At 48.8% G+C, this 21,720-nt stretch overlaps 1 protein-coding gene across 4 annotated transcripts in view; it reads left to right on the top strand.

The window, feature by feature from the left end:
* The window catches only part of IGSF11 (immunoglobulin superfamily member 11), a 110,006-nt gene that overhangs the window by 14,323 nt on the left and 73,963 nt on the right, over nucleotides 1-21,720 (top strand). Inside the window, exon 1 of one of the 4 annotated variants that reach the window (XM_063351476.1) lies at nucleotides 14,855-15,163. The exons of the other annotated variants lie outside the window; for them this stretch is intronic. The gene's annotated coding sequence lies outside the window, so the exon portion shown is untranslated. Of the gene's footprint in view, nucleotides 1-14,854; nucleotides 15,164-21,720 lie in introns of those variants that run through there. 4 annotated transcript variants of the gene reach the window in all.

Genomic DNA, 21,720 nt, shown 5'->3' with positions numbered 1-21,720 from the left:
GTAGATGCATAAGTGGTAGAGTGGCAAATGATGAACTTCAGCATCTGTTTGAGTGGTTTGCTGAATTAGGCCCAAAATATAGAACAAAGCAGATCTATTTTTCATGAAAGAGAACGCAGGAGAGAATTTTGTTTCCTCATCTGCAATTATGGGGTAGTTCATCTTTCAGATGGCGGGGGGGAGGCGATGATATAGATATTGCACTAGCTTGCAGTATGTCTGATTTCATAAATATGAGACAGTATAATTCTGCGCTTTTTTCCCTTAAATATCGGGGGAAATAACATGACAAATTGAAAAAAAAAAAACCACAACCCAGACGTTAGTTTTACTTACTATTTTATTTATATCTTCGTCTTTCAAGATTTCTCAGATTTCAGAATATTTGCCATGTGCTTTTATTGGCTTATGATCTCTCTTAAAAAAAAAAAAAGTTACTTCAGAAATATTAGATAATGCTCGACAAAGGTGACCCACACAGAGAGGAGAACTTTCTCTGTGTCTGCGAGGAATAGGTACAAGTTACTCTAGCATCTTAAAAGGCTCTCGTAACAATACAAACCTGGAAAGGTTTACACTTTTCTGTGCATCTTTCAGAGGCTACACATTGTGGAAAGCAGCTTCTGAAGTTATGTGAGGTACCCTTCAGCTCTGTAACTCAGGTGGTGTTTTGTAGGACTGCCTGAAAAGCAGAGTTAAATAGTTAGTTTTGTGGATCTGTGAACCTGTGAGACCTCATCTCCTTCCCTTTTCTGCCTTCAGGCTGACCTGTGTGGAGTCTCTTATGTCTCGTAAAGGGTTGAGTGTGGCCTGGTCTTTCCTCCTAGCAGTGAGTATCTCACCTGCACCTACCCACCTAATTTCATGAACCTTATGGAAATAAAAGTAATGTCTTTGAGCCCTTTACTCTTCTGTCAGAGGAGGGATGTGTGCAGGGGCCTCATGTCCCAAGGAAACAACTGCAGGCCACGATGCCCATGGGCATGTTCAGTGGAGTAGCTAGCAGAAGGCTACAGACAGCTCAGGCCAGTGTGGTCTGGGAAGAGAAAAAGCCATCTCTGGGTGATGGATGATGTGTGGGAGGCAGCCGCAGAAATTGGCGGTGACTTTTGGGTGAGGAAGAGCGACTATTTCTGCTGACTTGCAAGAGCCAAAATGACCTCTTTGGAGCAGAGACTCAAAGGAGTGAGATGCTGTTTCTTATGCCACAGTGATCAGAAATGCATCCAAGCCGAGCTCTGTACCGAAACCCAGACCAGGTATATTACAAGGACGAGCCTGTAAAATGTGGTCATCAGTGTCCATCAACTCCTTGTATGCAAGCAACTTACACAATGTACATGAGAGGAGGACTTTTTCCAAAAGGAAGTTATTGGACCTGTGGACACATTTATTGCCCCTTAGGTGATGGCCTAGATACTGATCTTGTACACACGGAGATCGATGGGGCGGTTTCAGCTCTGTGTGGCTGGGAAGGTGAGGGAGCGTTTGTCAGGCAGAAGAAAGGAGCGCTGGAGCTGGACTAGCGGTGTGTGCTGCAGGGAGGACTGGAGAGTCCCTGGACTGATGTGTTTTCTCATCTATATTCCTATTTATCAATCAGCGCTCCTTGCCCACCTGTTCTCCTCCATGTCTTGTCATGCGATTCCAGCTCCCGGGCTGGAGAGGACCCTGCAAAGAAAAGCTGGTGGTGGAATTCTCAATTTTGCACTGGCAGTCTCCTCTCCTCTTTGTAGGGCTTTCAAAACATTAATCGCATAAAATTTATCCAGGCTTACTGCTCATCCGCGGCACCTTTGATGACCCCAGTGATGAACATCGTGAAATTAAAAAGCAATCACCTATAACAAACAAGATAAACAGCAAATGGTCCCAGCGGTCCGCCACGTGTCCTTACACACTACAGGGATGCCTTCAGCAGCAAAATAAGCAGCACAGCATAAGGTTTACAGAGGCAATGATTCTCTATCCTGCAAGGGCTGTGGGCACTCATATCTATGACAGGAACAGCATCAAGAGACTGCTTGAGGCAATTGCATCCTTGTTATTTTGGGACCAGAGCCTGGTCAGCTCAGGAAGGTGGGAGATCAAAGGCCACTTCTGAATTTAGCTTGGGCTCACTTTCATAGAACCTTGGGCTGAAAAAGGCAGAAGAGGTTAGTTTGAAAAGAAGTGTGGCTATGTCTTCATCCGGTGGCTAGTGCCACTGATGATGACCTGGCTTGCCACAGAAATTCAGCTTTATATGGGGAGACGTCCCAAAAGGGGGATGTGGCAGAGGGGAGGCTGCCTCCCTAAAACTGACTTTTACAGAGGTCTGCGGTGTGTCTTATCTTGTCTTCTGCCTTTCTGTGTTGCTTCCTCTTCAGTGTTATATACGTAGATTTGTTAACAGTAGCAATAAAATAATAATAATTAACTGTTTTCCACTCCTTTGGGAAAGACCTTGGTTGTGCCAACTGGTTCTGCAGTGACTCCTATAGGATGGTGCACAGTTTCAGACCTAAATGGCTGTGGCCATACATCAGGGTCGCTGTGTGTCTGTCACAGTCAGCCAGGACAAGTCAAAACAGGCAAAAGGAAAGAAAATAGACAAATTTCCGCATTCACAGCAGCTGGAGTGAACGTCAAACAGATGGGCTCTTCCACCCCGATTATCCTAACGTCCTAAATTTAGAAATACGGGCTTTTTTCTTTTTTTTTTCTCCTCTATTTTTTTTTTATAAATTTAAATTACCCGAGGGGGTGGTGTTAGCTCATGCTAGGGCAGTGCTAACGAGTGCAAATAGAAGTCATCTGCTGACAGAGTCAGATCACGGCTTCTGCTCATGACTGTTCCCCCCACCCTGCCCACACACACTTTTTCCATTGGAGGTGTGGGGACTGACAGGGGCTGAAGCTGCCCTCTCTGTGGGGCAGGGGAATACGTATGTGTGTGTGAGCAGGCTTTTATTGCAAATCCTGGCCGTGGTTATGTAGATACACAAAGTAAGCACCAAAGAAAACGGGTGAGAACTGCATGTCCTCACCTCCTCCTGCAGATGGTTTGGTAAGTAGATGGGGCAGCCGTACTTCAGGTCACTGGAGGAGTTCGCAGCTATTTTGGTTATCCTTGCACAAGCACACTGATAGGTGTGGGGTAAGAAAGGTGTCGGGTCTGCTTTTATACTGTCCCCACTCGTGGTTTTATGCATTGCACAGAGAGATTGAAGGGATGACTGCTGGCAGTGGGATGGCTGGCTGTGCCTGAACACTCTCGTCCCTTTTGTCCTGCGGAGGTTGACAGCAGTAAAGCAGCAGCAAAGTAGCTGCTTTGGACTTCTTTTACTGTACTGAGGACTTGGGTAGGGAAACTCTGATGGATTTTTTTTCCCAATGGTGGAGCAAAGCACTTTGCCCAAGCCTGTGTTTTCCGTTCATCTTCCAGGTTACTTTTCTTCTGCTTTTTCTTGTCCTGGGACTGAATTTCATACCTGTTCTCAGGCTTTTGTTCCCTGACCAGCCATGGGAGCAGGAGGCAAGGAGAGGCAGGAGGAGGTTCTGCCTGGAGAACGTGGTAGAGGAGCATGGAGCGAGCGTGAGGCCATGGGTCTTGCCCCTGCCCTGATGGTTACATGCACCATGGTGGGTGCACACACCTGGGCCTTGCTCTCCTCACTTCAAGGAAGGGAATGACAGGGGATTGTTTCTGAGGATGCTGACGGGGAAAAACATTATGTCGGTGCTGTATTACTATCACTGCTGTAACCATGACCTAAGACACAAAATGAGGATAAAGGTTGCAGCAAAACTGCCCTGACTTGGGACCCAGCCAAGCAGCACTGCAATGTTTTTTCCTTGTCATTATGCACAAGGGTGTGTTGTGCTCTGTGGATGTATCTACGCTAGCATCAACGCAGATATACAAATAGATCATGAATAAAACTTCAGAGACTCTGTGAAGAGATTCTTTATCTTATGGGCTGCTCTCCATGTAAGGATAGCACATGGTTTATTAAAGCTCTCAGGGCTCATTTTGCTTGTGGGCTCATGCTCTCCTGCAGAAACCCAAACAGTTGCAACCTTAATCCCAGGTGCCAGAGTGCTGTATGTACTGTTGGCTTCTATAGGATCTGCATCTTCCTTGGAGGTCTCCTACAGGCAGGAAGGGTTGACAACCGTTGGAGGAGGCTGGCTGAGGAACGTGTGGAGTTCCCACCACGGAAGAAGGCCTCTAAGAATAGGTTCAGCAAGCAGCTGGCAGGGCGACAGAGCTGTAGGAAATCCTGCCTTGGGGCAGAAGGATGAAGCTGGTGGTTTCCTGAGGGTTGCTGCGCAGGGAATTGTTACCTCTGGTCTTTTCAGAGTAGAGTGCTTCTCCTGCTACATACACTGAGGTCACGCAGAATAGTACTGTCTGGACCCATGAGGCACCCAGATGCTATAGATACTGGGCAGCACAGCAAAAGCAAATGTATCTGGAAGCTCCCCCTGGAAACAGTGTGTGTTTGGCATAGTGGGGGTCATTCCGCTGATAATAAGCCCTAGAAGGGCCATGCTCATGTTTGCACTGTGTTCCCTAGAGCTTGGGTTGGGAGAGGGCTTTGCAGCTTGGATGCAGCACCAGACCTGAGCTGGCTTCCACACGTTTGCTCGGGACTCAGGATAAGCTCTCCCAGATACTGTGTATGAGGGATCACAGCAGACAAGACACCTAATTGGCTTTGCAGGAGAGGAGCTCTGGCATGGTTTATTCCCTCTGATTCACGAGTGGCTGTATGGAACCTGGCTGGCACGGCACAGCGGGGGGTCACTCAAGCATCTCTGCGCTGCGCACTTGAGTACTCCTGCCCGGCAGCAGCTCAGGGGTGCCGGCACACCATCCCTGGCTCTGCGCGCTGCCTGTTTGGCAGAGCTGCCTCCCTCGGGCTAGGAGCCACCGTGTGCTTCGTCTGCCTCTCGCTGCAGCTTCGCCTCATTCATGCTGCGCAGAGCCAGGGCAAGTCGGCCAGCCGGACCCGCGGTAACCCTGATGGGACCCGCCACCGTATTTCTGCACCAATGGCGTGGTTAATCTGCAAGCTGGTTAGAGCGTCTCTGGATATGATAACAGTGTTTTTAGGATTTAAAAAAATAATTATACTGCAATCAAGGAGGGTGATCGTGCCGCTTGTGTTTAAGGACGCCTGGTATTTTCAGTTATACTCTTGGTAAATGGAGCTAACACTCCCCCTGATTGCAGTTGTTGCCCCTGAGTAACTGTAATGGTCATTATTGTTATCCCATCTTTGCTTTGAGACACTTAACTATCTTGTCAGTTTTTAAAAAGATGGGCTGAAACTTTCCCATCCCCAGATTCTAGCTCACACTGACTTTGTATGGAAAATGTTAGCCACCTCTGTCTTATTTTTGAGAATAATCATAGAATCGTTTGGGTTGGAAGGGACCTTAAAGATCTTCTAGTTCCAACCCCCCTGCCATGGGCAGGGACCCCTCCTGCTAGACCAAGTTACTCAAAGGCCCATCCAGCCTGCTCTCAAACACTTCCAGGGGTGGGGCATCTACAAGTTCTTGTTGATTAGGGTTCCTGTGTGTGTTTGAAAAGGAAAATGTTTTCTTTTGGATGCTGCCTTTCCACCGTGTTGTGCAGCCAGACCTTGAAACGCTGCAGCAGCAGGGTGATCTGTGTGATACAGGTGTGCTTTCTGCCATCTTTGGGAAAATCTACCTGAATTCAGCTAGGTAAAGAGCCTTTTGAAAAATCAAATCTGATCATCCATGTGCTCAGCATAGGCACCATACAATTCAGTGAGGAAAAGCCCCTCCCTTTCCAACCCCTTGCTGCTGTTGTGTGTGATGGGGCTGTGCCTTGTGCCCCCACCCAGCGTGCAGACCATGCTGAGCGGGTACCAGGACAAACCCAGACCTCCCCTAGAGATGCCGTGAGCTGAGCTAGGGCTGGTCTCTGGCAGAGTGCACGTCCATGTCTCCCTTACCTGCTCAGGGGACTTTCTTTGTTATGCTTGGAGGTGATGGAGGAGCAAGCCAGTCTGCTCACGTTCAAGAACAGAGGGACCTGGTCAGGGAGGTGACCAAGGCAGGGGGTGCCTGGGGGGGCCAAAGGAGCATGGTGAGAGTGGGACTGCACCAAGGGATGGTGGGAAGAAGGGGGGAAGTGTAACCAAATGGGACTGGATGGAGACAGGAACTCACTGGGGGTAAGTCACATTGGTGGGGTGTTCTCCAAGCCTTCTCTGCTTCAGGCTGTCCCAGCACCCTCAGCCTCTCCTCTGGGAGACAATGGTTGCACAGAGGGATTGAGACTGGGAGTGGGGCTGTGCTTTGCAAGGGACCCTGTGGCCTGACAAGGCTTGGAGGAGCGGGGCAGGGTGAGTCTGGGATGGATTAGGCAAGCAGACCAGCATCTCATCCCAGAGGAACTGAAAAACTAGAAGAATTTGCCTGTGAAAGGTGTGGGATGCTACACCACTGAGCACCCTAAAAACCTCCACAGGGACTCAGTGATTCTGTCTCCTGGCTGGTACTTGAAGGTATGCCACAAATAAAAGCTGTGGTCACATATTTTTTGTAAAGTCAGTAAAATAGAGGATTAAATATATGCTCGGTTTCTGTCTGTCATGGAGGTTGAATGAAACAGGAACAAACAAAGTATGTGATACTTCTGTTCATTTGGTTGGTTTTCTTAGGACATGGTCAGCTATATTTTAGCAGCGCCGGTGGATACGGCATCCAGTGCTGTTCCTTTTGTGGCAGCTTCCAGGTTAAATACCTGAACTGTGTTGATACTTGAGTGGTTCAACAGTTTGCTTATAAACTACCTTCATGGAGGGGTTAAAAAGGAGATGAATTAACATAATAACAAGGGAATAACTATTAATAATTGTTATATTAGTAACAATAAACAACAATGAATTTAAAAAGTCCAGGAAGTTTAAATCTCTGCAAAATAGATTGCCCCTTTCATCCTTTCCCTGAAGGCATATTATATTCCTGAGTTTTCTCCTGTCACCTCTGTGCTGAGAACTCACTGGTGTGGTGGTCATCCACTGCCTGTTTGAGGTTTGCTGCTGTGCCATTTAACAGGAGAAGAATCTTGGTGCAGGGACCATCCAGCAAAACATGTTGTGGGACTTCTGCAGTACAAGTATTTCATCATCGTTGCTGGCAGTATGGGCAGAGTCTGTTTCTTCCTTCAGGAAGAAAAATGGGAAGGAAAAGGAGAGAGATGACTCTAGTGTAAAGTAAATGGCTTCAGATGATGATTGAAAACGCAGAGAGGCTGGTGGACGTGAAAGGGATAGGCACTGAATTTCCTCAGGAGCTGCACGTAGTGGGCAGCACGTGTTTGTTACCCAAGTGGAGAAATTGCACCTGGGGTTTGGGGCAGCAAGGACTGCCAAAAGTGGTGGAAGAGCTCACATATGCCATGTTACCTGCACTTCTGGTCTCTTTCTCTCCCCCAGCATTGCAGCATCTGGGGAACAGGAGCAACTGAGTGAGGTGGTGACACCACTTTTCCCTGGCAGCGGGAAAGTGCTGCTCTTTGGGCATTAGTGCTCTTCCCCGCTTTTGTTTTTATTCAGAAGAGTGGAAGTTGAGGACAAAATGGTCTCTTGTCTGGATGTGATGTGTATTTTGTGGAGGCTGTCTAACCCAGCCTCTTGCAAAGGCAGACGGTGGGACTCCGGCCAGTTCAATTAGGCCAAATATACTACACTTGGGTGCCTAAAGCTGGACACCTGCATTTGTATTGAGGCAAGTCAGGAACAGTCACCTCCTCTTCAAAGTGGTGAGCTGCTTTCTTGGGAGGCTGAGCTTTAGTCCCAAAGCATGTGCTGAAGATGTTTGGTCCTGCCAAAGACTAGACCTGGAGACCCTAAGGGGTTGGGGATCCCTTCCTTTATGACCTCAAAAACATGAAAGAGTTAGTCTGATTCACATGGCAATGACTGCCACTACCTGAGCTTAGACACTCGATCTACACTAACTTAGAAGGCTTTTGCTTGGAAGCCCTAATTCAGAAACAAGATAGATGGTGGTGTTTTCCAGGGTCTGGGCAGAAGGCAATTCATACAGAACAAGGAGCAGAGAGGAGGGAGACCAAAGTTCCCAAAGCACCTTCCTCCCGCCTCTTGTGGTACCCAGGGCTGCAGCAGGTCTCTTGGAAGCGAGAAGGGAAGCTGATCAAACACAGCGCTGATAACAGGCACTGGCATGGCGTTCTCCGTCCCTCCCTTCTCCCACTTCTCCGTCATGAAGAAAAGGTGCTAAGGCCTGTGAAATATCTGCCGAGATCCACCACACCTTATCAGCTCTAGTGATCTGGCCTCCTGCTGTTGACTGGATCTGTAAATACTCCTTATTGTGCAGGGAAGCTGTGGGGTTTGGCTGTCCTTTTCCACCTGCTCCTAAGTCTTCGTACTGGCAGGTTCAGTTGCATGAGTGTTTGGCAGACGGCTGTTCACTGCACAGACATTCCAGGGAGCAGGCAAGAAAATTTTCTACTTAGCTTTCCTGGTCTGTTGCTCTCAGACTGTGTCAAGACCCAGCACCCTGCGATTGAGGTTACCGATCACAGCCGAAAAAGCTGGTGCAAGCAAACTCTCTCTTTCTTTCTCTCAGATGGAAAGCTTTTTTTTTTTTTTTCTTAAATCATTCACCAAGTAATTGCGAATTGAGAGTAAATAATTTTCAAACTGATTGTGAATAATTTTTTAAACCATGTATTGTGAAAGAATCATGGCTAAAATTGGCACCAAGGCACTACCTGGAGAGTAACTGAACCACTTTCTCCTACAAAAATCAATGGTAACAAGAACGCATCCTTCCCTTCCTTGCCCTCTAGTCTCCAGGTGTTCCAGCTGTGCGAGTCGCTATTGAAAGTATGAAGGGGACTGGGGCTGTGAGAAACCTACAGGTAGTGGTTCTTAGTTCCTAGGGGCGATACGCATCTGGAGAGAGGTTTCATTGCTCTGCAGAACGCATTAGTCTTTCCCAATGTGGAAGTGTAGCTTTTTAATCAAAGCAATCTTCCTCCCACCTTGGTGAGCCTTGAAAAGGTGTATTTCTGTTGTATCTGTCCGTGGCGCTTTGTGCTTTATCTTAATGGTTTAGAGAAAGCCTTTCTTACCTACTGGGGGAGTTTGGAGACTGCCAGGTTTTCTGGGCAAATGAAGCCTTCGCTGTGTTTCTCCATAGTTTTATTTCCAAGTAAGTTTCTGTTGTCTACTAAGTAGTTAAGAAATAGAGCAAATAAGAAACACTGGGGGCAATTACTTTCTAAAGTGGTGAAGGTGGGCAGGACACACACACGTTTCATTTATTCCTTTGATTCTTGCTTTCTACTCTTCCCTTTTGAATATCTTTCCTGTGGATGACACAGAGGGTTCCTGGTAAGCCCAATTAAAGACCGGAGTTCAGTGTATCATTTCTTTTTTTTCTTGTGGCCTGTGATCGTGTCCTGTAATAATTGAACTTTGGAGTAAGTCCCAGCGAATTACTCCAAAACTGCCTCTCTGTTATCCCATTACCAACACCAATGACAAAAAAAAAGCAAACGACCCAATTTTTTTTGTTTTTTTTTTCTCCTGCACAAGAAAGGAATGTGCAAGCTAAAGGTCATTTTTAGGCTCAGCCTTTTCTCAGCGCCCTGCTCAGGGAAACTGTGTGTGGCAAAAGGGTGCCATCGAGACTGGGCGAAGAGATGTTTTCCTGCCTGGTCAAACACAATCCAGGATGAAGACTGGGTTGAGGAGAGAGATCTGGACCTCAGTTGTTGGGCTCTGTGGGGCAGCCACTGTCTCCTAGGCTGTTTTTGGGTGAATACTTAGCATTAATTTAGACTGATAGCACCACAGGGTAGCACGAGCACAGCTGTGAAATTAAAGCCACAGGTCGGCTTGTAGAATTTCCTGTGATTGAAGTCATAATGCCTCCTCTTAATTAATTTAATTCAGGTTTAATTTATTGAGGGTTTGCCTTGATTTATTCCGTTGCTGAATTGCTTGCTCAGATGGCTTGTGTGAAGAGCCGCTGCACTTTCTTGCAGCCTGGAAAGGCGTGTTATCATGTAATGATCCGGCACAAGTTACTGATGACACTACCCCCATCCTCTCACCTTGTTCCAACCCTCCACCAGGAGAAAAAAAATAATAAAAAAAGGTGAGAAGGAAGGGATGGATTCACAGGTTCTGCTGTTTGAAGGAGAGAGAGAAATTTCTTAGGAACTCGATGACAGTTTTTGCACGGGGTTATCGGCATGTCTCTGCACCAGGCCTGCTACAAGTCTGTGGGCATGTGGCCTTACTCCTTGGGGCTGTTATTTCTTTATGTGTAATGTGGGTCATTTGCGTTTGAGATGTGCTTTTAGCGTCACGGGCGTGTTAGATGCCCAGCCTTACCGAATTTGCTTCTCACGGGGCAAGAGAGCCAGGCGGTAACACCCAGCGCCTCCGTCACCCTTGTCGGGGAGGCTGGATTCCCTTCATTCCCCCAAAAGGGGTTTTGTCCTCTCCCCTTCCAGCATCCACTTGTGCAGTGTGTGTGCTGGAGAGTGTCTCCCCCTCCTCCATCCCCTTCCCCCCTTATCCTTTCCCCCATCCGAAATCTCCCAACTCCCTTGTGCTGTTGTTCGGGAGGAGCCAGCGACCCACATCCTCCTCCTTCTCCTCCTCCTGGCTGGGTGCAAGGCCCTGATTTCCATTTCAATAGCAGGCTTTCTGCTGAGGCTTCCCCACCGCCCAGGCTAGCGAACAAGGAGCCCACTGTTCGCCCCGACGGGATGTTCAGCCAGCCCTGACGTCCCCCCATGTCCTCAATGGGGCTTTTCAGCCCCTCGGCTGAAGCCCGGGCGCCGGGCTGGTGGGGGGCAGGCTCCCAGCCCCGGGCAACACGCCACTCATTTTAAGCAGCCCCAGCCTGTCCCCACTTAGAGCTTAATGATCTGTCAGAGGCTTCTTTGACTCGCAGCTGGTTTTCGTGCGGTGCCGAAGTAATAAAAAAGGGAGGGATAAGTTAAACTGGAGTTGGCAGCAAGGGATGGGGAATGAGATAGGGTCCTCTGCCAAAGGCTTGAATGATCCTGGGGGTGAGTGTGTGTTGTGTCCAGGGTGCCTGCCTCGTGAGTTCGCACTGATGCTTCAGATCAAAGGCAGGCCTATGCCTCATTCCTGATGTTTTCTTCTAAAAAACACATCCTGACAAACAGGTAGTTTTCTGTATGGGCGTTTGTTTCCAGACAAACTGCAGCTGCACCTCCCCATCTCCAAGACTAAAGGGTAAATGCAGGACAGAGGAGCAACATCTAACCCCCTGCTCTAGGACCTCTGAGCCTGGACAAAACAAACCCTCCTGCCCCATCCCACCACACTGAGCATGTCTCCACGCAGGACCCGGCAGCGAGCCGGCTGGGTTTGAAGTACTGGAGTCTCATTACTGCAGCCAGCTGTGGATGAGGGCTGACAGTCCCCTCTGGTAATATTTTTGGAGTTCACCCCCCAGATGATGCTGGTGCAGGTGCCACGAGGGATTGGCGTCTGCCATGGGAAGCTCCTCTCCCCAGCAAGGTGGGGACTTGGCTACTTCTCCTGCTGCTTTTAGCTTCGAGGAGCTTTTGGTGGCACGAGGAGACCCGAGTGCAAAGCCACGAAGGAGCTCCTGGCGTTGTGACGTACCAGGGGGACTGTAGGTGCTGCTTTTCTGAACAATTTTCCTTTTTTTTGTTTCTTTTTTTTTTCTTTCTTTTCCTCGGTGCGTAGAGGTAAGGGACTCCAGGTTTGTTTGTGTTTTTCCCCAAATAGTGTCACACCAATGACATTTACATTCTGCAGAGCAGGCACAGAAGGGGCAGCAGCAGAGCAGGCTTCCCTCTCTGCTGCTGTAGGAAGAGCCAGCTGGAGCGTGGGGACAGTGATGAGGCCAGGCAGACCTCTGCCAAGGCTGGCAGCAAACAAAGCCCACTAAAACCGGTTACAATGTGTTAAATCGCTAGTTGACAGCAGACGAGAATGAGAAACCTTTCTCTTCTGTCAGTATGGGTAAACTGCTGATAAGGAAAGGTAATGCTTGCTTCTGGTCACTTTTTAACATTTTAATTTAGCTGCGCTTCTTTTTGTCTTGGTTTTTCCACTGAGTACTATTCGTTTGTCTTCCACTGATGCCCTCCGTGTGCTGAGCTCTCCCAGTCCTTTTTTCTCCTTGTTAATGGAGACATTAATTCAAGTGAGCGACACCCCTCTGCAGCAAGCTTGTGTGGGGTCCCAGAGGTCTTGCCTTCGCCCCTTCTGCTTCCAGCTCCAGCAGCAGGTTAGGACTGGGGTGGTGTGAGGGTGGCACTGAAGCCTCCAAGCAGTTTGGGGCTCATTCAGGTTGGTGGAGGAGGCCTGGAGCAGATAGGCGACTGCTTCTCTACTGCCAACAGAAGCACTGGAGATCTACCGTTTCCCATTCCCCAGGCTCTGGGGGTTGGTGCCCCGAGTGATGCTCTTTGGTTGCCCCAATGCTTGTGCTGTGGAGCCAGCCCTGCCCATGCCCATGGGTAAAGGGGCAGAAGGGAGAGTAAGGGACGGACATACAGAGGTATGGAGGCACCTAGCTCCTAGCCACTATCCTGGCGTCCACTGACCTCATTGGGAATTAGGCACTGAAATATTCCCAGTGCCTGGACATAAACAATGAGCAGAGACTTTGAGCAAATTGGTGGCAGTACCTGGGAGAAGGTACCAAGTCACCTTCCTAGCTGGGCGGTATAACTGCAGGATGATTCCTCCTCCTGCGAGCAGTCCTCTGGCTGCCTCTATCAGCGCTGGAAATCTCATTGCACTCTCAGCTTTCTTGCACCCATGACTAGTAAGAAGGGCTTTCTTACTGGGATGGAATATCCCAATTTGGTCTCAGCCTAGAGGAGGGGATTTCCAGTTGTTGATGTGGCAATGTTTTGTGTGTGCGCATGTCTTTATGATGGAGTGGTATCACTGCGCTCTGAAAAGAAGGTGCTGTGGAGTTGTGAAGGATGGTGGGTTTATTTTGATCTTTTGGGAGGGGTTATTTGAAACATGAAAGGGTCAAAATTAAAGTCTGTAGAAATTCAGTCACATTTTCTTTATTAGGAGAGGCCTTCTTTCTCTTTGCTGTGAGGAAGAAAAAAGGAATAGAAAAGAAACTGAACAAAAAAATGTTTACACGTTTTGAGGAAGGTTAGCACTTGGTGCTGATTGAGTCTACAGGGGCTGATGTCCTGTTATGCTCAGCACTGCAATGGGGCTATGACAGCTGACAGCCCCCGTGGAGGTACCCAAGGAGCGCTGCGGATGCTCAGGGCCCAGCAGGATCGTTATTAACATAACTAACTGATGAAGCGCAAGGGGCCCAGAGGAAAAGAAGTTTCTGAGTCCCACTGGAATTCTCAGGCTCCTGTGACAATTTTCAGCGTGGAAACTTTAGGCAAGTTTTAACACAGCCAACAGGTTGTTGAAATCTTTGTACTTCTATGGGGTGTGTAAGCTCTGCAGAAGGGGACCTCATTACTAGGTAGCTTTTAAATGCTGCACTCCCTCTTACACAGTTGGTGCTGGTGAAGCCTGTGGAACATGTTCAGGTTGAGCAGCTCCAGTTATACATACATTACATGGTAATACATAACTGAGCTGATCCTTTATTTTTTTTAATAGGGAAGGTTGCGGGCAATTCAGGCAGACAAAAATACAGATGCTTGTGTTACTGTAACATTAATGTCTCAGATGAATAGGTTTCTAAATTGTGACATTTGGGAAATGTTATCTTGTTTTTATTGTGCTTAGAGAAGATTGTATTTTCAGTATGAATATTTCTTTGTGTTTTTTTCAAAGACCGTTTTGCTGGATGTTGGGTATGCAAAATGCTGAGATAATGTTACTATGAGAACCTCCAGCATTTCATTTCCCGAGGAGGAGTGTTTAGCTGTGAGGCTGTGATGGTAGTTCAGCTTGTTGCATTTCAGTTTCATTAACCAATCTGCACATGGTTATCACCTGGATGACTCACAATTAAGTAAAAGGAAATGCAGAAGTCAACCCTCCCCCCCCAAAAAACCAAACCAAACCAAACCAAAAAACAAGCCCAACAGTAGCTCTAAGTACTGTATAAAACTCTCTAAATCTAGCTATAAATATGGTCCTGGAAACAGCTCAGTGTTTTCTTTGACAGCTGCAATCTGCATTCTTCCTTTGCACTTTGCCTGCTGAGAAGGGAGTTTTCCTTTTCACTGGCATCTCCACGTAATTCAGCAGGACACGTTTACAAAGAAAGGAAAACCTTCCCAAGAGGAGCAGACTCTTCAGCTGCATAGTGATACTTGGGCAGTTGAACTCGGTTTATCTATTTTCCTCCCTTTTTTAAAAATTTTTGTGACATTTGTATCTTATTTGCTCAGTCCTTTGGGGTTTTTTTTTTTGGTCTCTTTTGGACCCATAAAGAAAAAGGGCCCTGGGAACTGTTTGTTTGTCCTCTTTCGCTTTCCCGCGTGACAGGCGAAGGGAGAACAAACGGCTTACGCTTGTTAGGGTTTTGTGGTTTCGGTAACAGTGTGCCCCTTGTTTTAGATTCGGCTACGTTTGCCTGAGCAGCCTGGGAAGGAGAGGTGGGTTCCCACCGGCACAGCAGGTGTATTTCTCCATCAAACTTGGGACCCTGGCAGCAGCGGGCTGGCTCCTGGCTTGTGCTGGCTGCCAGGCTGGAGGGGGAAACCGGGAAGCTCCAGTGAACTGGCACGTCCAAGTATTCCTCAGCGAAGTAAATTGTTCCAGTAGAAGCCATTTCCCTCCCTACGGCACCTTCCTGTCTCTTTTGCAGAGAGGATGCTGTGGCAGCAGCCACTGCTGCATCTCGGCACGTCTGTGCAGATAACTCGCAGCAAGTCGCAGAGAAAATGTCTTCTTTCTGCAGGGGTTTAATTAGGCGGTGAATCACATTAGCGGAGAGGGCATACTTACTGTGCCATACGGTGGACATCACTCAAGCTGGGCGTGAAAGGGCAGGCACCGCAGGGTGTGCGGCAGACACCGAGCCATCCTGACTTTGCTCCCTGAGCCTTGCAAAGGCTGAATAAAGCACAAGGCTCATACCCGCGCACTTTGTCCGAGCCTGGTCGCAAGACGCACCGCCAGAACCGTGCAGGACCTCCAGAGACGTGAGTGCTCTGGCAGAGCATCCTTGCAGAGTGGGATGGGGTTTGGGCGGTGTGAGTGTGTCTGTGCTGCTGTGGGTACCTGTGTTGTGATCCTGCTGTCCTAGTAGGTCTGGCTGTGTTTTAATGGTGTATAGGGAAATGTGGTATTGGAAAGGTTGCTTCGATGCTGTGGGTGGGCTCCACATTGCCCTCCGAGCTCACGTTGGAAGGCCGCTAAGCATTTTATCATCTCTGCTTTAAATTGGCTTGTGGGCAGGGCGGCGGGGATGCTGCAGGGTGGGGAAGTGGGACATTGGCAGAGCTGGGTCTTAGGAAATATTTTCCTTCTCTTTCCTTTGTCATTCTTCGTGAGGACTTAAAATTGAATGATGAAATAGGAAACAGACACACTCACCCCCCCCCCCCCCCCCCCCCATAAATGCCATCCTCAAACCCAGCAGTGATTGGGAGGAAGAGAATATGAATAAAGTTAGAGTGTGCAGGGAAGGGGCTGAGCTGGTTTATTGTGTGCCTGAAGCCTGAGCGAGCAGCTGGTGAGTGAAATCATACACAAGCGCACACGCGTGCGCACACACACAAACATAGAGCTCTGCATTTGTCAGTACCAGTGTAGTAGCATGGCCTCTGTATATGAAAGATCATGCCTGTGCTAAAGGGGCATCACCCAGGGAGAGTCGGGCTTTCAGGGACTGCAAAGAAGGAAATCATTGATATATATTGCCAGAAGATGAAAAACGTTGCAGAAGCAGAACTAACTGTGCTGTTTAGGCTTCTTTTTTACATTTTTATTTATTAAAATGCTCTAGATGCAGAGGAGCTCTGCTCATTATTTATAAGTGTTGCTACTGCCCTGAAATGGTGTCTGCAGGCACTTTGACAAATGCGGTGAAAGCTTGTCTGGTGTCACTGCCGCTTCTCCAAAGTGCCTCCTGCACCCTCTGCTGAATTGCTGTTTCATCAGTTTGGACAGCAGCGTTCCTCAGCGAATTGCAGTAAAAGTCTGGTTGCATCATCCCATGCTAATGGAAATGGAGCAGGAGGGAGTGAGTGCCGTGGGTGTCCCCTGTAAGTGCTGGGCAGGGCAGGGGCAGGGGGAAGGAGACAGCCCTGCTGAGCCCCGCTTACTCCTCCATCCTGGTGAATTCGGTGGATAAAGGATGCTGTTTGGTATCGCCATGTGTACACTTTTCTTTTGCCCTGTGCTGACAGCTAGGAATGGCATTCCTCTTCGAATCGCCTGTGCCAGAGTGCAGAAATTACATTGTTCCAGCATCAGCCCCTCCTTCCCATCATCCCAATGCCCATGGTGGGGACAGGCAAGCCATGGGCTGTCCGTGGGGCCGTCTTGACAACTGAGTGCCGGGAGCTTTTAAAGGGCTTAAAGAATGCAACACCCTGGGATCACGGAAGACTGATGTGTTGACACTGAAAAATCTAGCGAGCAAAACACAAAGAAAGAAAGTTTGTTTAAAAGAACCCCCAACAACAACCAAACCAACAAAAAACCAATCATCAACAACAACAATAAAGCAACCTCCCAAAACCTTGTCTTCTCCTTTGGGCAGAGGGAGCTGCTCTTAGCTGATCTCGCTAAGCAGAAGTTGCACTTGTGCTGAGGCAGGTGCCTGTCAGGATGATGAGGCAATGGAAACGTTGTCCTACAAGGGGAGATTAGAAGAGCTTGGACTGTTTAGCCTGAGGAAAATGGTAGGGGGAGTATGAGAGAGCTCTGCAAATGCATCAGCAGGTAAACAGTGTGATGGGGAAGAGCTTTTTAAGGCTAAGGGAAGGTGTTTGCGACAGTATAGGCTTCTAAAAATCAGTTGTGGTAATCTAGTCTGGGAATTGGAGCAAAATTTCAAACTGCTAAATCAGGGAAGTTAGGGAAGAAGCTTCCAAGCAGAGTAACAGAAGCAAAATGCCCATACAGTCTTTAAGATGAGTCTCAATCTGTTTGTGAAAGGGATTATCTGCCAAGGGCCAGGCTCTGTGTGCTAATAGATTCTGTCCTATGACACTTCCCATGTTCCTAGTCTCACACTAACCACGCAGGCTTTATGTATGAGATGTGTCTAAATGGAAATCATAGATGAAACTGTAAGTGGTTTGCAACTTCGAACTCATTTATTGTGGTGTTTTTGTTGTTGGTTTGTTTGGGTTTTTTCAATGGCTCCTTTCAGGGTGTCCTTTTGACCTGAATATGCCGCAGCAGCATTTCACCCGCTGCCCAGGTTTCCCCTTCCCCCTCCTCAAGCCGTCTCACTTTGGCGCGAGCTGTTTCCACCAAGGCATAGCACAGCTCAGCACTTCTGGGGGCTGAAAGCTATTTACCAGCCAAGAGGGCAAGAATACGAAACTATTTTCAGCACCGTGACCCGCCTCGGCCAATTGGATTGTGTCTGGCAATCCTATTTGGTGGAGGTGGGGTCACGTAACCTGAAATAGTTTCTGCTCTTTGCCTTCACCTCCGGCTCTCGTGCCTATGCAGCGACCGGGTTGCGGCACCTGCGCTCTAATACCTGAACTCCAGAGCAGAGAAGGGCACGGTGGGGTTTGGGGCTGAAGCTCACGGTCCCCACCAGGAGGTTGCCCCTTTCTCCCCGCTGATGCCCCGTGGAGTGCTGTCCTCATGCTATGATGTGAGGTTGCTCTCTGCCCCTGTGGAGTCAGGCACAGGTGCGTTTAGCTCTGACCTTCAGCTTGCTAAGCCTCTGTCCTTTGGGTTTTTGCTTTGCTGAAAATAGGTGGGGCTTACAAAGTGGCTGGGGATTGAGGAGTGGCTGCTGGGCAGTGTGGAGGGGTGGCATCAGGCCCCACGCGTTGGGTTACTGGCCCTCCTGGAGCACTTGGGTGCTTACCAAGGCATTACTGACACTTTGACCCTGAATCCCAGCTCATTCTGTGCAGACCCCAGCACTGCAGTGGAAGAAGCTTAAGCACGCACGCTTTGTGCAGCCATCATGGGAGCTGATCCCTGGCTGTGTGGTGGCCGCAGGGATGATCCGGCACAACCCCAGTGTGACTGAGGAGGGGCAGTGGGGTGAGAGAATGAGCCTGATGGCATGGGCTTGCTCAGTGAAGCAGCTGGCTTTTACAGCCCAGGCGCCAGGCTCAGCCTAAAGCTGGGCTTGTAAACCTGGGCACGTTCTGAGGGGTTTGGTGGGCAGTGGTACCTCGGCGTGCCACTGCAGCGTTTCCATTCTCACCTGCGTTCTTGCCTCGTAATGGTCCTGTGTATCCTGGGACAGGCAGGAAGGCTTCAGGAGTTAAGTCAGGTAAGGAAAAGGAGCATCAATAATCTCTTGCAGATCTTTTCAAATGTTTAAAGTATTTAAAAGCCCTGAATAATCTATTGCCTAAAAGGAGCCGAGAATAGAAAGGGCCGTTTAGCCCAAACTGCGTGTTTCAGACAGGATTTGAGGCTCTTGGGTTTTTCTTGGTGCAGTGACTAAACAGTGCATTCGCAGGATCCATTTTTAGCCCAATTTTACTGGGAGGGAAGGACTGTGAAGTTGCATTGCTTCACCCTTATAGCTTCGTACCGCGGTGGCCCATTTCAGCCCTGTTTGTCAGGAATCTCCAAAACACTGCATTTTTGCCAGAATTCATCAAAACATATAACCAGATTAAGAAAGGAAACAAAATTAATAATGCCACTGTGGGAAAGGAGGAGGTCCGTAATGCAAATTTAGGTAGATTATTAGGCATAAGAAAGTCCCAAGCCAGCGGGTTGCAGGAATCTAGGCTTCAGTCCTGCTACTCAGGGATTCCTTGAGTATTTGGGATGAGGGTGTGTGTGTAAACCTTAAGGTCTCCCTCTGAGCTTGTACAAGACTCCGAAGCAGGAATGTTGCTGTGTTTTGTAGTTACCAGTTATAGCTCAGCTGAGGCACTTTCTGGCCTTGATTGCTGCAGCTTTCAGTCCTCTGATTGACAGAGGGTACCCTGCACGCTGACCCAGGCTCACATACTTGCCTCCTCTCTCATCAAAGACGAACAACTGTGGGCTAATCCCCTGGGCAGCCCTGACGGCAATGAGGAATCCTCTGCCCTCCTTTGAGGGGTAAGATGAGACGCTCCCTCTGGCCCCGGCACAGGTCCCGCAGGTGCTGCTCAGCCCATACCATGGGTTGACGCTGCTTCTGACTTGCGCTTGTGCTCAATGAACCCATCCCATTGATTTCAAGGCATAAAACTACAGAGCAGAGGCATGTTCTCTGGAGGAGTGGGAGGAACAAGAAGGCTGTCTGAGGATAAGGTGCAGTCTGTTATGAAAGACTTTTGCATTTCCCCAGCTAAAGCATAAATTGGAGTTTGTGCTGCATTGCTAAAACCAGCGTCAACTCAGGCATGGGACTTTTGTTGCCATGGGTGCTGGGCTGGCCTGAGCCTGAGTCTCGGTGCTGTGTGTAGTGAGCCTTTGTCTGCCTTGCGATGGAGTAAAACAGTGGGCAAGTGTTGTCAGAAAGCAGTGCATGCAGTACTTTGCACTGCTTTAGACAGTGCTTTTCATCATGGGCCACTGCAGATGCTGAGTTAGGCCTGGCAGGAAACCCAGGAGGTAGGTCAAGTGTGCTGCAAGCTAGGGCAAGCTGGGGGAGCACGTGTAGTCACACTTGTGGAGTCACGGGGTGGGCAGAGCAAGGGCAGACTCCTGTCAGTCTCCCTCCCATTGCAGCATTCAGAATACTGGCATTTATCACATGTTGGCTTGGCCACTCCAAGCTGCAGCTTCCTCCTCACCTGCCCCTCTGGCCCCTGCAGCAGCAGCTGCTGCATGGGAATGAAGCGCTTTTCCTGCTATGCTAATATCCGGCGCTGCTAAATTAGGCTGGAGTTTCTCTCTTTCTCCCCCACCTCGGTATCCTTGTTCCTCTCTGTCTTTGTAGGGATGGCGTGAGCTCTCCCAGAGATATTCAACAGTGGCACGTGATTTATCGTGGTTTCTTTTTCCTGCCTTCTCACAAAGTAAAACCTTTTTCTTGTTTAAGTGTTGGCAACAGCAGGGGCATTGGATTTGGATCCAGCACGAAGATGAGCAGCCAGGCGGGTTTTTGGAGTAAATAATACACCCAATTCATCTCACTGTGTCATTTGCACTAGGTGTCTTGGAAACCAGAGCCTCAGTTAGGCAGGAAAGCCTGCACCAACTGGAGATGAAAGATTCTTTCCAGCCTGACTGCTGGCATCCCTAGAGGGATTTCCTTCTAGGCTTTCTCAGTTTACCTGGACAACACTCATAACCTTAGTCTTTCTTGCATGTGCTTTAATCTCATGTTTCGGACTGGTGGTATCTGTAGGGTCAGGAGGGCATTTTCTCTCTTTGATCAGCATGGCAGAATCTGCTGTAGTCTGGCTGTTTTTTTCCCTTCCTCTGTGGCATGCTCCACTCTTTCAAATTCCGGGGCATTTTTGCCCAATAAAGTCCTCCTGATGGTGAAGAGGCATGGCAGAGCCTTGCAGGATGGAACACTTCATCTGCCCTCCTCTCCCTGGGCACGCTGTAGTTACAGCTTTGGGTCTTCTGCTGTTGGGGGCACAGGGCATCAGGAGGAGGGTGCAGTTACTCTTTGTGGGACCTTTCTGTATCAAAATGTCCATTGCCAGGCTGCCAGCAACTGCACGGCGCTGCATTTGGTGACTCTGATGGTCCGTTCCAGTATTTCCTTCCTAGTGACTGGGATGCGATGAGCCGGGATGCTCACAGTCCTAGGTGGGGATTGAACTTCCTTCGGGACTGCTGCTGTGTTCTCCTGCATCCTGCTCCAAGTGCAGCCTATATCCTTGTCCTGCTCAGATCTGAGCACTGCTGGGCTCTCCCTCCCTCGCTCTCCCCCATTTGAATCTTTTTGTTCACCTCATTTAGTTCTGAATTGCAGCAGTCAGGGTAAAAAAAAACCAAAACAAACCAAAAAAACCACCCAAAAAACCAAAAAACAAACAAAAAAACCCCCCACCAACTCTATCGATAATCTGGGTTTAGAAACAAGCCTCCAGGGTGTTTAATTAAACCCAGTGTGATGGAGGCAGCCAAAAGGCATGCATGGTGTGCACAGAGAGCTGGCCGTGGGGGAGCAGCAAGTGTGTACGTGTGGGTGAGAGAGGGAATAAAAGATGTGGTTAAATAGATCCTTTCTATCCATGCTCCAAATATAATGTTCTTAAATGTGTAACCCATGAGACAACAACAATCCCCTTATGAAATATATGGAGAGGCTTGTGCCAGGAAAAGGTCAGCGGCCCGGCTTCGCATGGCTGGGGTGGCCATGGGCTGGGGTGGCAGAGGTGTTCGGAGGCGAAGAGATGCCCTGCCAACCCTTTCCTGGCATAGGGGCTGGATTTTCCTGCAGGGATCAAGACGGAAGGCTGACAACTCTCACCTAGTTTGAAAGAGAGACAAAAGGCAGGCTGAGGAGGGGACGTGTGGGCTGTTGCTTTACCTAGGCATCGTCTGCTGGCAGAGAGCGGGGGAAAAGTGGAGTGGAAACAAAGCTCTGAGTTTCAACTCCTGTTTCATCCCTGGCATCCATAACTTCCATGCCTCTTTCCTTCATGAA

The sequence above is a fragment of the Chroicocephalus ridibundus genome, chromosome 1, assembly GCF_963924245.1.
Source record: "Chroicocephalus ridibundus chromosome 1, bChrRid1.1, whole genome shotgun sequence".
Taxonomy (NCBI): Eukaryota; Metazoa; Chordata; class Aves; order Charadriiformes; family Laridae; genus Chroicocephalus; species Chroicocephalus ridibundus.
Note: the sequence above shows the minus strand (reverse complement) of the source record. Positions and strands in the feature narration are given on the sequence as shown.